Here is a 14,161-nt window from a genome sequence, read left to right on the forward strand (position 1 = left end):
CCTCCACAAAAAAATAATAAGAAGAAGCAACACGGATTTAACTTGAGCTAATTGATTGATCAGCACACACACACACAGACAGACAGAGACAGAGAGACACACACACAGAGACACACAGACAGAGTCACCCATACAGACACACACACAGACACAGAAAGAGAGACACACACAGACAGTGATACATAGACACACACAGAGACATAGACAGGGATACACATGGACACACACAGACACACACACAGACACAGGCAGAGACACAGACAGGGATACACAGAGACACACACAGACAGACACAGGGACACGGAATGACAAGCTGACATGAAACTGGCAGCAACAGTGAGGCACACTTCTGTCCCTGTGTAAAACCTGCTGCTATTGTCAGTCTCTCCCCAAACAATTGAGTGAGTGGGGGTGTTGGAGGGAGGGAGGGAGGGGAGATCTGAGATCGTTACCTGCACTTGGGCTGCTTTCGGTGACTTTTCTCTGTGTGTTCGGATGGTTGGGGTTTTTTTTGGAGCATGCGCGCTGAACTTGCTCGGGTTTTTTTTCCGTATTATTGAATTTTGTCCATTTCTCCAAGTGGGGCTGCGCAGCCGGCAAGACGCGGCCTGGATCAGCGGAGCGGAGCGGAGCGGAGCGCCCGCCAGGGGAACCCCCCCTCCAGCCCCGCCCACACCCGCCCATTGGATACTGACTGCCCGTCGCCATGGAGATCGAACACCGAGACAGCGGCGGGGGCGGGGCCACCGCGCCAGGAACTCCCGCGCCCAGCTCCCGCCTTCCAAACAGAGCAAAGCAACCTGTGTGTGTCCCAGTGTGTGAGCAGGCCGGGGGGGGGGGGGGGGGGGCTGGGCAAGGGGGCCTGGCAAGGGGGGCTGGGCAAGGGGGGCTGGGCAGGGGAGCTTGGCAAGGGGGCCTGGCAAGGGGGGCTGGGCAAGGGGGCTGGGCAAGGGGGGCTCGGCAAGGGGGCCCGGGAGCTGGGCAAGGGGGGCTGGGCAAGGGGGGGCTGAGCAAGGGGACTGGGCAAGTGGGGTGGGCAAGGGGGCTGGGCAAGGGGGCCCAGGAGCTGGGCAAGCGGGGCTGGGCAAGGGGGTCTGGGCAAGGGGGCTGGGCAAGGGAGCTGGACAAGGCGGGCTGGGCAAGGCGGGCTGGGCAAGGGGGCTGGGCAAAGGGGCTCGGCAAGGAGGCTGGGCAAGGGTGCCTGGGGGCTGGGCAAGGCGGGGCTGAGCAAGGGGGCTGGGCAAGGGAGTTGAGGGCTGGGCAAGGGGGCTGGGCAAGGGGCTGGGCAAGTGGGTTGGGGGCTGGGGAAGGAGCTGGGCTGGGGCTAGGCAATGTTCAGCCTGGGCCTGGGCAAGGGGGCTGGGCTGGGTGCTAGGCAATGTGCAGCCTGGGAGCTAGGCAAGGGGGCTGGAGTGGGGGTGGCAATGTCCCCTGTCTCAGTTTGTCAAGTAACAAACAAATAATTATCTATTATTGTCACAAGTAGGCTTACATTAACACTGCAATGAAGTTACTGTGAAAATCCCCTAGTCACCACTTTCCGGCGCCTGTTGGGTACACAGAGGGAGAATTCAGAATGTCCAATTCACCTAACAAGCGAGTCTTTCGGGACTTATGCAGGGAAACCTGTGCTCCCGGAGGAAACCCACGCAGACACGGGGAGAACGTGCAGACTCCGCACAGCCAGTGACCCAAGCCGGGAATTGAACCTGGGACCCTGGAGCTGTAATGCAACAGTGCTAACCACTGTGCTACCATGCTGCCCCAATGAGTGACAATGTCAGCGCCCCCCTCCCCTCACCCACCCCACCCCACCCCCACGTTTCTATTAACCCCCACTCTCCTCTTTTATATTTTTAAGAATCTATTTTTGGCCCACTTTAACCCTACATTTCAGCTTGGGCGGCTTCGCTTGTTCCCGGTTTCTGCTCTTCTCTCCCAATGTTGCTCCGGATCCTCCTTTGGCGATTGAGGATCAGCCAGTGGCTGAATGGCCTCCAGCCTCCAAGTTGCGCTGAGCCCAGAGGAGACAGGGCTCCACAGAGCCCCAGCGACATGGTCGAGGCTTCAATCTTTAAGGGAATGCCCTGGAGCCGATTGCAAAAACCCACAGGGCCAACCGGCTGGCGTTGATGTTTTTTATTTACTTTTAGCACCACAGGCTGATTCATTTGACATAAAAGCTGATTTAACACTCAGAGGGTCAATCACACCGGAATCTAATTTTTACGTGCTAGGAGCATCAGAGCCCAGTTATGCCAATGGTTGGCAGCATTTCTGTCAGGGTTGGCCTTTCTGAGCTGTGAGGAGTCAATGTCATGTTGAGTTGGCAGGTGTGCAGGTTTTCATGGATTTGCTCCGAGTGTCTATCTTCCCCAACTCCCTTCCCAACTGGAGTTCTGTGATCCACTTCTTCAAAAGGCAGCCGCATTAACAAAACTCCTCACATCTCACACATTTGGCTGATGGCTCAGAGTGTCAATCAATGCATGGCACTCATACCAGTGGCTAGGTGGCACCATCCTGGCTATTCAGCACTGTGGCATCACACTACCTGAAGCTGGACTGATCCACACTTGCTGAACCCACACCCCTCATGTTTAAAGTGGAGCTAAAAGTTATCTGGATGCACATTATGACTATTATGAGATGTTAGTGAGATTTTAGTAGTGTTGGTCATTGTTTGAATGATATCGTTTAGGGACTGTGTCTGCTGCTTCACTGAGAATCACAATGCACTGGGGTGAAGAATAGCACTCAGCTGGATGAACACCAACCATACATTGCTAACTTGTCCTCAGCTTTGAATGTGATGACGGATTCATAACCAAGATTAGGAAAGGCACTTTCTCCTTCGACATTATGTCATTCTTAATTTTCCTTGTCAATTTTCCCCTTCTTTGAATCTTCCCTGGGAAAATTTCCACAGCCAATGCTCTATAAGTACCTGAGTGGGTGTGGTTTTGAGCAATTAATTGAATCCTTTGGTCAGTTTTTACGTGTGAATGCTGCCAATGTGTACCAAGGCGCTATTTGACACAGTTGAAACTGACCCTATCCTTTCCTGATATTCACACTCATGCCACTGGGTAACTGCTCTAAGTTGCCCTTCGCAGCTTGGAATGCTGACTCTTGGACTCAGTACCTCTCCTATTAAAACTCCGAATATCCAGCTTCATGTACCAATCCCGGTTTAGAACTGTTTAGAGGGCGGCACGGTGGCACAGCGGTTAGCACTGCAGCCTCACAGCGCCAGGGACCTGGGCTCAATTTTGGCCTCGGGCCACTGTCTGTGTGTAGTCTGCACGTTCTCCCCGTGTCTGCGTGGGTTTCCTCCGGGTGCTCCGATTTCCTCCCACAGTCCAAAGATGGGCAGGTTAGGTGGATTGGTCACGCTAAATTGCCCCTTAGTATGCAGGTGAGGTGGGGGTATGGGGTTGTAGGGATAGGGTGGGGGCGTGGGCCTAGGTAGGGTGCTCTTCCAGAGAGCCGGTGCAGACTCGATGGGCTGAATGGCCTCCTTCTGCAATGTAGGGATTCTCTGATTCTAACTGTGGAGGTGTGGAGGCAGGTGTTGGTGCCACTAAACCAGACAGCTCTGGGTTGGTAGGGCTCATCAGCCTTAGTTGGAAGTCTGCTGAGAAGAAGGAACTCTGATTTCGAAGCTCCAGTTAATGCTGATAGTGTGGAGGGGTCACCAATTGTGTCAATGGCCTGGGCAGTGATGTCGAGGATAAGTGAACCTCTTCATCCGGCTCGGCAGCTCATCGAGGAGAAGGAGAGCTCCAAAATCAAACCTGCATCCTTTCGCTAGTGCAGTATTAGCTGCCTTGGATGAGGGAGAGGGATAGGCTGTGTACAAACCCCACCCACAAACCCCATCCACAAACCCCACCCACTCTACTCAACATGCATGTTATTCACCAAGTCAACAAGCACCAAGTCATAGAATCATAGAATCCCTACAGTGAAGAAGGAGGCCATTCAGCCCATCGGGTGTACACCTACCCCCCTATTTAGGCCCACTCCTCGCCCTATCCCTGTAATCCCAGACCCCCTCCAAACCTTTGCAGCATTAAGGAACAATTTACAATGGCCGGTCCACCCAACCTGCATGTCTTTGGACATTTCAATTACATGTCACCTTTCACGGCCTCAGCACCTCTCAATGCACTTTAGAACCCATTCATTACTTTTGATGTTGCGATGTAGGAAGAATGGCAGCCAATTTGTGCAGAGCAAGATCCCACAGACAGCAATAACACAGTGATGAGGAAATGAGTTAAATTGATGTTGGATGAGGGATAAATAGGTGTGGGTCATGAGGGAGGACTCCTCTGTTCTTCAAATGAGTGCCTTGGAGTCATTTATGCCCACCTGAGAGGACAGGCAAACCTGGCTTTAACATCTCATCCAAAAGCTTGCGCCTCCAACAGTACAGCACCCCCTCAGTACTGCACTGGAGCATCTAGCTGCAAACCCATCACTGTAATACCCTGTACGGGATGGGGAATGATTATCTTCCCCGTGGTCTCGCAGATTACCAGCTCCCCCGCTGTGGGGTGTGGGAACTCCATTTAGTATTGTATAAAAGGATGGCCAATAGAGCGCCAACTAGACAGAGACCTGCTCAGGATCTATGGGGAAGTTTATATACCACAATTGTAAATAAATCAAAGTTCTTTATTTTACTCGGTGCCGACTCCCCGTGTCCTTATTAAAAAATTCTTCTGACTCCAAGGTGAGAGTGCTGCCAACTGATCTGGGTCCTGACAGCGTAGCTAATTCAGCATTGACTGGCACTGAATCCGGCCACCTTCTCAATCAATTTGGCCCGTCTGCTCTCTGAGTCATTGGGGGAATCATTCATCCGGTTTGTATCGTACCAAGCACATGGGGAAATATTTGGGAGTGGGGGCGGCGTCTGGGCCTTTAACGGAGAAATGATTATTTCAGATTCCTGTATACAGTTAAAAGCAAAGCGGATCGAGTGCTCTTAAAAAAAAAAAATCTCACTGACCAGCTCTTGAGTGGTGACTTCCTTGGTCTAACCCCCCAGAGTGTAGTTGCGTGCCCTTAGTAATAAGTAAAAGCATTAAAATAACACAGAAAACAATGAATTACAGTGAGTGCAACTTGCAAGCCAGCTATGGTCATAAATTACTCTCGTCCTCCAGTACATGTTCAGAGCAAGTAAGCAGTGTGATGATGACTTTTATTGCACCAGCACAGGAGTTAAATATATAACACACATAACGTTGAATATATGTTCGTAATCCTATTACTTACATCTGTATCCTCTGGTTTGAGCAAGGTGTGGGAGTGACATGTACGACAGTTACACCAGAATGAGAGCTGAACATTTTTGTCTCACTCTGTCACTTATTGCTTTATAGGCAATAAGGAGAGATGGTCAGAATGAAGGATTTCAGCAGGCAGCGTGAGTTAGAATACTCTGCTGTTACTTCTGGGACCTGGGTTAAGATCCAAGACAGACTAATGGGATGAAGTGTCTTTCATCTGCTGGCTCTGAAGGTCAAAAGTAAGTGAGTTTGACCAGCTAGTGAGTGGAGTCCTGGAGTGTCCCATAATTCTGCACTACTGGCAATAAACTGGTTGTTTTTGATCAGAGAGGTCACAGCAAAATCTGACATTAGAAATGGAAATGTTAGACGGATACAACAGGAGGCACTCTACTGTGGCGGAACCTTCTAACTGTCGTTGGGCGAAGCAAAGGGAGCCACATCCAGCATCTGACATGCGTGGTGCAATTACGGCCTCGGATCACTGTCTGCGCGGAGTTTGCACGTTCTCCCCGTGCCTACGTGGATTTCCTCCGGGTGCTCCAGTTTCCTCCCGTGGTCCCAAAATGTGCAGCTCAGGTGGGGTTGCAGGGGAGTGGGAGTGGGCCTGGGTAGGATTCTCTTTCGGAGGATCAGCACAGAGTCGATAGGCTGAATGGCCTCCTTCGGTACAGTCGGGATTCTATGATTCCATGTTTGAAAATCAGTTGGCGTTGAGAAACAAGGATCAAATCTAAATGCTTATAAATAGTTTTAAGAATAGCTGCAATGCTATTTAGGTTAGGTGTTTTAGCAAATATTGCCTACTCCAGCAATTAGAGAGGTAATTTAGAGATTGTCATCTGTAACACCATTGGCTGGCTCAGTGTAGTCAAAATCTGATTACTGCCTTCCTATGTTGAAATCTCAAAATAAAAGTATGCTTTCTGATTGATTGAGGCAAACACAATGATTCACAACATCTGCTCAATTCTTAACATAGAATCATGGAATAGTCAGAGCCCAGAAGGAGGCCAGTTGGCGTGTTGTGTCTGTGCTCGTTCGCTACAAGAGCAATTTAGCTAGTCTCAAGACCCAACCATTCCGCGTAGCCTGCAAGTCTTTTCTCTTCAGGTGTTTATCCAACTCCCTTTTGAAAACCACGATTGAATCGATCACCACCACACCTTCGGGCAGTACATTCCAGATCTTAACCACTCCCTGAGTCAGAAGGAAGAGAGATGACATGATAGAGGTGTACAAGGTGATGAGAGGCATGGATAGAGTAGATAGCCAGAGACTTTTCCCCAGGGCGGTAATGGCTCTCACGAGGGGACATAATTTTAAGATGATTAGAGGAAGGTATAGGGGAGATGTCAGAGGTAGGTTCTTTACACGGAGTGGTGGGTGCGTGGAATGCACTGCCAGCAGAGGTGGTGGAGTCAGAGTCATTAGGGACATTTAAGCGACTCTTAGACAGGCACATGGACAGCAGTAAATTGAAGGGTTGTAGATTAGGCTGATCTTAGATTAGGATAAATGGTCGGCACAACATCATGGGCCAAAGGGCCTGTACTGTGCCGTACTGTTCTATGTTCTATTATGTTACCATTGCTCCTCTCGCCAATTACCTTAAATCAGTGTCCCCTCATTCTCAGCCCTCCTGCCAGCGGGAACAGCTTCTCTACATCTGCTGTGTCCAATCGTATTGTGACTGTGAACATCTCTGTCCAAACTCTCAACCTTCTCCTCTCTAAGGGGAGGAAGCCCAACTCCACATAACTGCTCATGCACGTAACTGAAGTCCCTCGTCCCTGGAATCATTCCTGCAAAGCTTTTCTGCATCCTCGCTAAAGTCGACACAATCTTCCGAAAGAGCATCTTTTCCAATCAAGCTGCTGAGTAGATTAATGACATTCTGGGGCCTCCAAATTATACAAAGTAAAAACACAAAGTGGGACAATTTTCTACTATTCTCTTACACCTCAAAGACCAGAAAGAATAACTTATTGAACAGGTGTATGGCTCTGTGAGTTGTTTGGAACTATAATTGTTTAAATACATTGATATATACCAATAGCCGTGATGGTAACTGGTGTGGAATGCCCACTGAAGTCCTGGAGTTTTTTATTCTTTCATGGGGGATGTGGGCTTCTATGACTGGGCCAGCATTTATTGCCCTTTCCTAATTGCCCTTGAGAAGGTGGTGGTGAGCCGCCTTCTTGAGCCGCTGCAGTCCATATGATGTCGGTACAGCTGTTAGGGAGACAGTTCTAGGTTTTTGACCCAGTGACAGTGAAAGAACAGAGATATATTTCCAAGTCAGGATGGTGAGTGACTTATCATAGAATTTACAATGCAGAAGGAGGCCATTCGGCCCATCGAGTCTGCACCGGCTCTTGGAAAGAGCACACTACCCAAGGTCAACACCTCCCCCTATCCCAATAACCCAGTAACCCCACCCAACACTAAGGGCAATTTTGGACACTAAGGGTCAATTTATCATGGCCAATCCACCTAACCTGCACATCTTTGGACTGTGGGAGGAAACCGGAGCACCCGGAGGAAACCCACGCACACACGGGGAGGATGTGCAGACTCCGCACAGACAGTGACCCAAGCCGGAATCGAACCTGGGACCCTGGAGCTGTGAAGCCATTGTGCTATCCACAATGCTACCGTGCTGCCCTTGCTGACTTGGAGGGGAACCTCCAGGTGGTGGGGTTCCCAGGTATCTGCTGCCATTGTCCTTGTCGGTTTGGAAGGTGCTGCTGAAGGAGCCTTGATGAGTTACTGCAGTGTACTCACTGCTGCCACTGCAGATCCCAAATCCACCTTAACTGCAACAAGGATCAAATCCCACAGTGTCGGTCCCAATCCTTTCCAGATTGGCTTCCCCCCTTCACCCTCAAAGTGAATCCGATTGTTGTGGTAGCATACATTCCATATGCATTTAGCCAACTGAAGTTCTATAGAGTGATGATAGCGACTCCAATTTCAGTCCATCACATCTTGATATGGAATCTCTCCCACTCTTACTGCCTGCCATTGACGTGTGTGAGAAGGATTTACAAGTTGATACTCAGCCTGTTTAGCCACGTTATAAACACCTTCCTTCGCCTATCAAGTCCTGGAGCGGGGCTAGAACCTGGAGCTTCTGACTCAGAGGCAGCAATGCTGCCCACTGCGCCGCAAGACCTCTTACTCTTCCAGTAACAGGACCAATTTCATAGTCACCATGCACGACCCATTGTTCAGCCTGAAATTGTGGCATCATTTTCAAATTAATGGGAATGGATTTCCTTGATATTCTCACCTAGAAAGAGCAATGTGCTCAGATTGAGCCTAGAAGAGGGCAGGGCAAGACAACTGGAGGTCTGGCTGAGCTGTATCCTTCCTGCAGCATAGAGGAATGTGGAGCTGCAGTATGGATTTCTGAGAACCAAATATTTCAGTATATTTTGATAGTTTGTTTAAGATGGAGATTTTTGTCCCAGAACTTTGACAGTGGCTGTTATCACAGCTGCTACAGTGAGAATTATGGATATTGGAATTTCAAAGATTATTCTTCCCTTGTTGTGTGACTTGAAGGAAAAAAGACAATGAAAGCATAATGTGAGACAGATTTGATTGCAGCAGAGTGAATTGCCACACCCCTTTGCTTCTATGCAGCTCTCTCTATACACATACATATATATATATAGTATACACACATACAATATATAGATAAAGGCAAGCCTACCTGGGACTGAAGGACTTTATGAAGGAGGTGGTGAAAGATTGGCACCATCTGGCTTGGATCTAACTTGATGGCAGCCTCCGTTACAAGGATGGCATTGCCAGCAGCAGTCAATGTCACACAACCCTGACTTGTTATGTCATAAACTCTTCCAAAGCTACCATAATATCAACCAATCTGCTCTGTTAAGTAGCATTAAGGCGATCACTGACAGAAACATCATGGGCAGCAAGGTAGCACAGTGGATAGCACTGTTGCTTCACAGCGCCAGGGACCCAGGTTCGATTCCCAGCTTGGGTCACTGTCTGTGCGGAGTCTGCACGTTCTCCCCGTGTCTGCGTGGGTTTCCTCCGGGTGCTCCGATTTCCTCCCACATGTCCCGAAAGAGGTGCTATTAGGTAATTTGGACATTCTGAATTCTCCCTCGGTGTACCGAACAGGCGCCGGAATGTGGCAACTAGGGGATTTTCACAGTAACTTCATTGCAGTGTTAATGTAAGCCTACTTGTGACAATAAAGGTTATTATCTTTGCCTGGAAATTTTGCTGCTGAGTAACAACACTCAACAACTTTGGTTGATAGGATGTCCCATGTTATTAATGGCGCTCATGTGGCCATTCCTACATACTATCCTATTGCCTTCAATGACTGCCAACACATACAACTTTAACTGGGATGATCATCATAACATCATGTGTTTTACCTTTATCTGGGATACAGAAGAGGGCAGCCCGCAGATTGAAGGACAAAATACCCTCTTCCGGTCTTTACCATGACAGCATTACAACAGAGACAACTGGCATCTGAACAAAGATACAGGTCCCACTAGACCATCATTGAATACTCCATAAGCATCTTGACATAGCAGCAGATGCTTGGACTGACAGAGGCATTTTCCACTACAGCACCTCTGGAATCTCAAATATGCTCTTCATCTGCGACATACAATACATCCAGGGATGGACAACAATGGAGTAGATGAAAGAGGAAGAGAGTGAGTAAGTCCAGGCACATCCCAAGGACAGAGCAAGTTACTGCAAGCCAGTCATAAAACATCACCGCTGAAACATTGGTGCAGGCAGCAATTTGGTAGATTTCCATTCATGAGACCTGCGACTAAGTACATCTATCCAATGAATCAGTCATCTCCGTCTCACCAATGTTGGTTTAACTCAACTACCAAGGGTTCCAGTCCTCTGATCCACCAATATCCTCTTCTATTCCATCAAAAGAAATCTCCCAACTCAATTTCAAATAAAGTGCAACCAAATTTAATTCCCTGAAAGCGACTAGTGTATATAGCACAATGCTTCCCTTGGTGATAGTGCGTGTTTTGGGTATTCTATACCTTAACCTTGCACTGCTCCTGGATGGGTCCCTAGTGGCAGGTGTAAGGAAAATAGCTGGCTGCTGGGAGTCAGTGAGAAGCTCCAGGGATTGAAGTGTCTTCATGCGCTGAGTCATGAGATATCTCTGCAACGCTGCTACCGTACCCAATCCTAAAGTGTCTGGAAGGTGTGCCCACCTTCTTGCACACCTTTAGTGGTGGGGAGTGGGGGGGGGGGGTCTAGATACCCTTAGTGTCACTATCAACGATAACACTCATTATCAGTGTCGGCTAGGTCCTCCCTCATTCTAACCACCAAATTGCATGGGAGCAGGATGATTGCCTTGACAATGGTCAAATAGAACCTAATAATAATAATTTGAATCTATTTTTGCGTCAGACGATGTTTTGAAGAATTAAGTCAAACTAAAATTATTTCATCCAGTAACAGGTTGCTTGCCTATATGAAATGAAATTAAATTAAATTCGCTTATTGTCATAAGTGGGCTTCAAATGAAGTTACTGTGAAAAGCCCCTAGTCACCACATTCCGGCGCCTGTTAGGGGAGGCTGGTACGGGAGATAGAGAAGAAATAAATTAATTCTTAGTAGAAATAGAGGTCAGTTTGCAATAAAATAAAGTGTTACTTAATTTTTAGATTAAAAAAGATACAATTATGGAATCTAAAATGGTGTATAAAACACTGAAACAAGTGTCTGAAAGAACTCTGATTCTCCCCACACCCATAAAATAAATCTTGTACATTCAGCACTTGTATTCCTCTTGTGGATATTTATGTATTTCTGTTTTATCCCCACTAAGAGGAAGGAAGAAATGTTGGATACATTGACAGCTTACATTGGGGCAGCACGGTAGCACAAGTGGCTAGCACTGTGGCTTCACAGCGCCCAGGGTCCCAGGTTCGATTTGCCCGCTCGGTCACAGTCTGCGGAGTCTGCACGTTCTCCCCGCGTCTGCGTGGGTTTCCTCCGGGTGCTCCGGTTTCCTCCCACAGTCCAAAGACGGGCAGGTTAGGTGGATCGTCCATGCTAAATTGCCCTTAGTGTCCAAAACGGTTAGGAGGGGTTGTTGGGTTACGGGGATAAGGTGGATCTATGCAGTGCAACACATTGAAACATCTTTGCGAATGGCCCTTGACAAAACGTGACACCAATTATAGAAGAGATAAAGCAGTACATTAAAGTCCGCAGAATTAGACATGTTTTTGTATGCCAATGCATTGGGCAAATGAATGAGAAGTCCAAATTCTGATCAGAAAAACCATGCATCAGGTGTGGCTCATTTATGAAAGGACTACCTTGATAAGACATAAAACTAACTGATAACAATGGCCACTGAAATAATAAACTATGATGATTCAGACTACTTGCTCCTTCAGTTAATGAGTCACATATAAGTAATTGAAGCGACTAATGGCAGCATTCGTTATAAGACACATTCAGCTATTAAGCCCTATCCTATCTGACTAATGTTCGTAGATAGTCAGATGGCAGGAGTTAAATGGGACTGTAGGAGCAATGTTCTTCAGTGTGCTCAGGTACCACCTGCCTAAACATGAGAGGATTGTTCAGTCAACGAAGAGAGGGAAAAATCATTTTATCTCCCCTCTTCTGAGTGAATTTGACACCAACTCTTTGCAAAAAGATCCCCTATAAGCAATTTCAATGTACAAACTGGTCTTTCACCAATACTTTAATTTTCTTTAATCAGTCAGAGACTCACAACCGTGATTTTTATTCCCCACAGAACAGCAGAACACTACGGGCAACAAACAAGGGCTAAACAATCTTATTTGATGCGATTGAAGTGTTGGATTCCCAGCCCAAAGCTACCAAGTTACAATTCCAGCTTCAATTTCGATTCAATTTTACCGCCGTGAGTTTGCCAGTTCCCGGTTGCTCTGTGGGTTTGGAGCATTGTAGTGGTGCTGTACCTTGGCATGAAATTGTTTTGGGGAGAAATAAGAATATGATGTTGGGCAGAAGCACAGCGGCAGTGATAATTTGAACCAGGATGGTGCTCCCCTGAATGAAGCAGACAGTTAAGGAGCAAAGTGGGAACTGAAAATGTGTAAAGGGGTTTGCCTGGAGTTTGGGGGAGTCTGGGTCTAGGGAGCAGAGTCTACAAACCAACCAGACCTTGCAGGAGTGAAATTAAGAAACAATTCAGCACGTAGAGGGTGTTGGAAGTTTGGATCTTTCTTGAAACAGTAATTGAGGCAAGGTAACTTTATATTGTTCATTTGTGTGATATGGACATGGCTAGCGAGGCCAATGTTTATTTCCAGTCCCTAATTACCCCTCAGAAGACGGTGATGACTTTTCTGCTTCAATCATTGTAGTTCCTGTGGTGCAGATACACCAACAGAGCAAAATCATCAATTGTTAATTTAAAAAATGTGTTTGATGGAACCAAAACTATTATAGAATACAAGGCAAAGGTGGGTATATGGGGCTGGATTCTCTGTTTTTGGGACTATGTCTCCCACGCCGCCTTCAAAACTGTGGACTTTCACATCAGAGAAACTGGCGTGATAGGGCCACAAATTCCTTGCCCTGCAGGGGGCTAGCAGGGACCGGGCAGAGATCTAGCAGCTATTGCTGCAGATACGGCCCCCCGCACCTCCGGGTTCGAGGCCGTGCATGCGCACGGCAGTGGCCTCCAGTGGCCGCGCCCTACTCCATGGCCGACTCAGACCATGGAGCAGGGCACTGGAAATAGACACACCCCCCATCGGCCGCGCACCGAACCCCAACCGCCGGCCAGAACATTGCCCTGCCGTGTATAAGGCCCCCCCTGCCCTCCGATCAGCCCACCTTTGACCAGGGCGGCCGCGGGCTGAGTCCGCAGCTGTCACACTAGTATCCCGACCGGCTGGAGCACGTTAGTTCCACGCTGTCGGGACTTTGGCCGGTTGGGGGCAGAGGGGATGGGGGGGCGGACCTCCAGCAATGGCTGCAGGTAGGTACTAGGCGGCGTGGCGTGCTCGAAGAGGGCCAGGAGAATCGGGGAACCGCCGCCAGTCTCGATTTCGTGCGCCAAAATGGATTCTCCGCCCCGGCGCCGACCGCGATTTCAATAATCAACAAGGAGATCTTTTTCCTGATGTGACATCGGAATAACGATCAAAGCGCATCGCTATGAGACGGTTGTTCTGTGGTGGTGTAATCGCTCGGTCTCAGTGTGAATGTACATTGTTTGGTCAGAATAATGTTGCTGCAATATCTCTTTTTACATTGTTGTACTATTTGCATTATTGTTCAAAGAGAGACAAGTAGGTATTGGAGAGATTATTTAGAAGCTGCACTTTTTAATTAATCTTTGCACTGAATCACAATTATACTGTCTGCTGGGACCTGCCAACAGTAATGTTTTCCACTGCAGTTATGACCTAAAAAGGGTTTAGAAGACTGAGCTTGCTAAGGGCCTATTTACACTTAGAACTCCAAATTATTGTGCGCACAGATTGAGAGCTGAAGTTGAGTCATTTTTTATAAAGTTCAGGTGAATGCAGCCTTTACTTGCACATGGCAGATTACTCCCTGCCGTTTGCACTCTTTATGTACACCCTGCCAATTCCAAATGCAGGTTAGGTTGATACTGTTAAGTAGATGTTAAATGCCAATTAAGGATATCTCACTCAATTTCATACAGTCACTCACTTCACCTCAATTATATGGATTTCACACCCATCAGGACCTGCAGTGAAGTTGCAAAGGGAGCCAACCTTTTTTTTTATGAATGTTTTTTATTCAGTTTTCATGTTTTATATTGAACAAATTACAAATTGTT

General features: G+C 47.9%; 1 protein-coding gene across 9 annotated transcripts in view; it reads right to left on the reverse strand.

Annotated features, from left to right (window-relative positions):
- The window catches only part of casz1 (castor zinc finger 1), a 507,648-nt gene that overhangs the window by 467,429 nt on the left and 26,058 nt on the right, over positions 1-14,161 (reverse strand). For 8 of the 9 annotated variants that reach the window (XM_038773688.1, XM_038773693.1, XM_038773691.1 and 5 more), the window contains exon 1: positions 453-663. The exons of the other annotated variant lie outside the window; for it this stretch is intronic. The gene's annotated coding sequence lies outside the window, so the exon portion shown is untranslated. Of the gene's footprint in view, positions 1-452; positions 664-14,161 lie in introns of those variants that run through there. 9 annotated transcript variants of the gene reach the window in all.

Source organism: Scyliorhinus canicula, chromosome 16 (assembly GCF_902713615.1).
Source record: "Scyliorhinus canicula chromosome 16, sScyCan1.1, whole genome shotgun sequence".
Classification (NCBI taxonomy): Eukaryota; Metazoa; Chordata; class Chondrichthyes; order Carcharhiniformes; family Scyliorhinidae; genus Scyliorhinus; species Scyliorhinus canicula.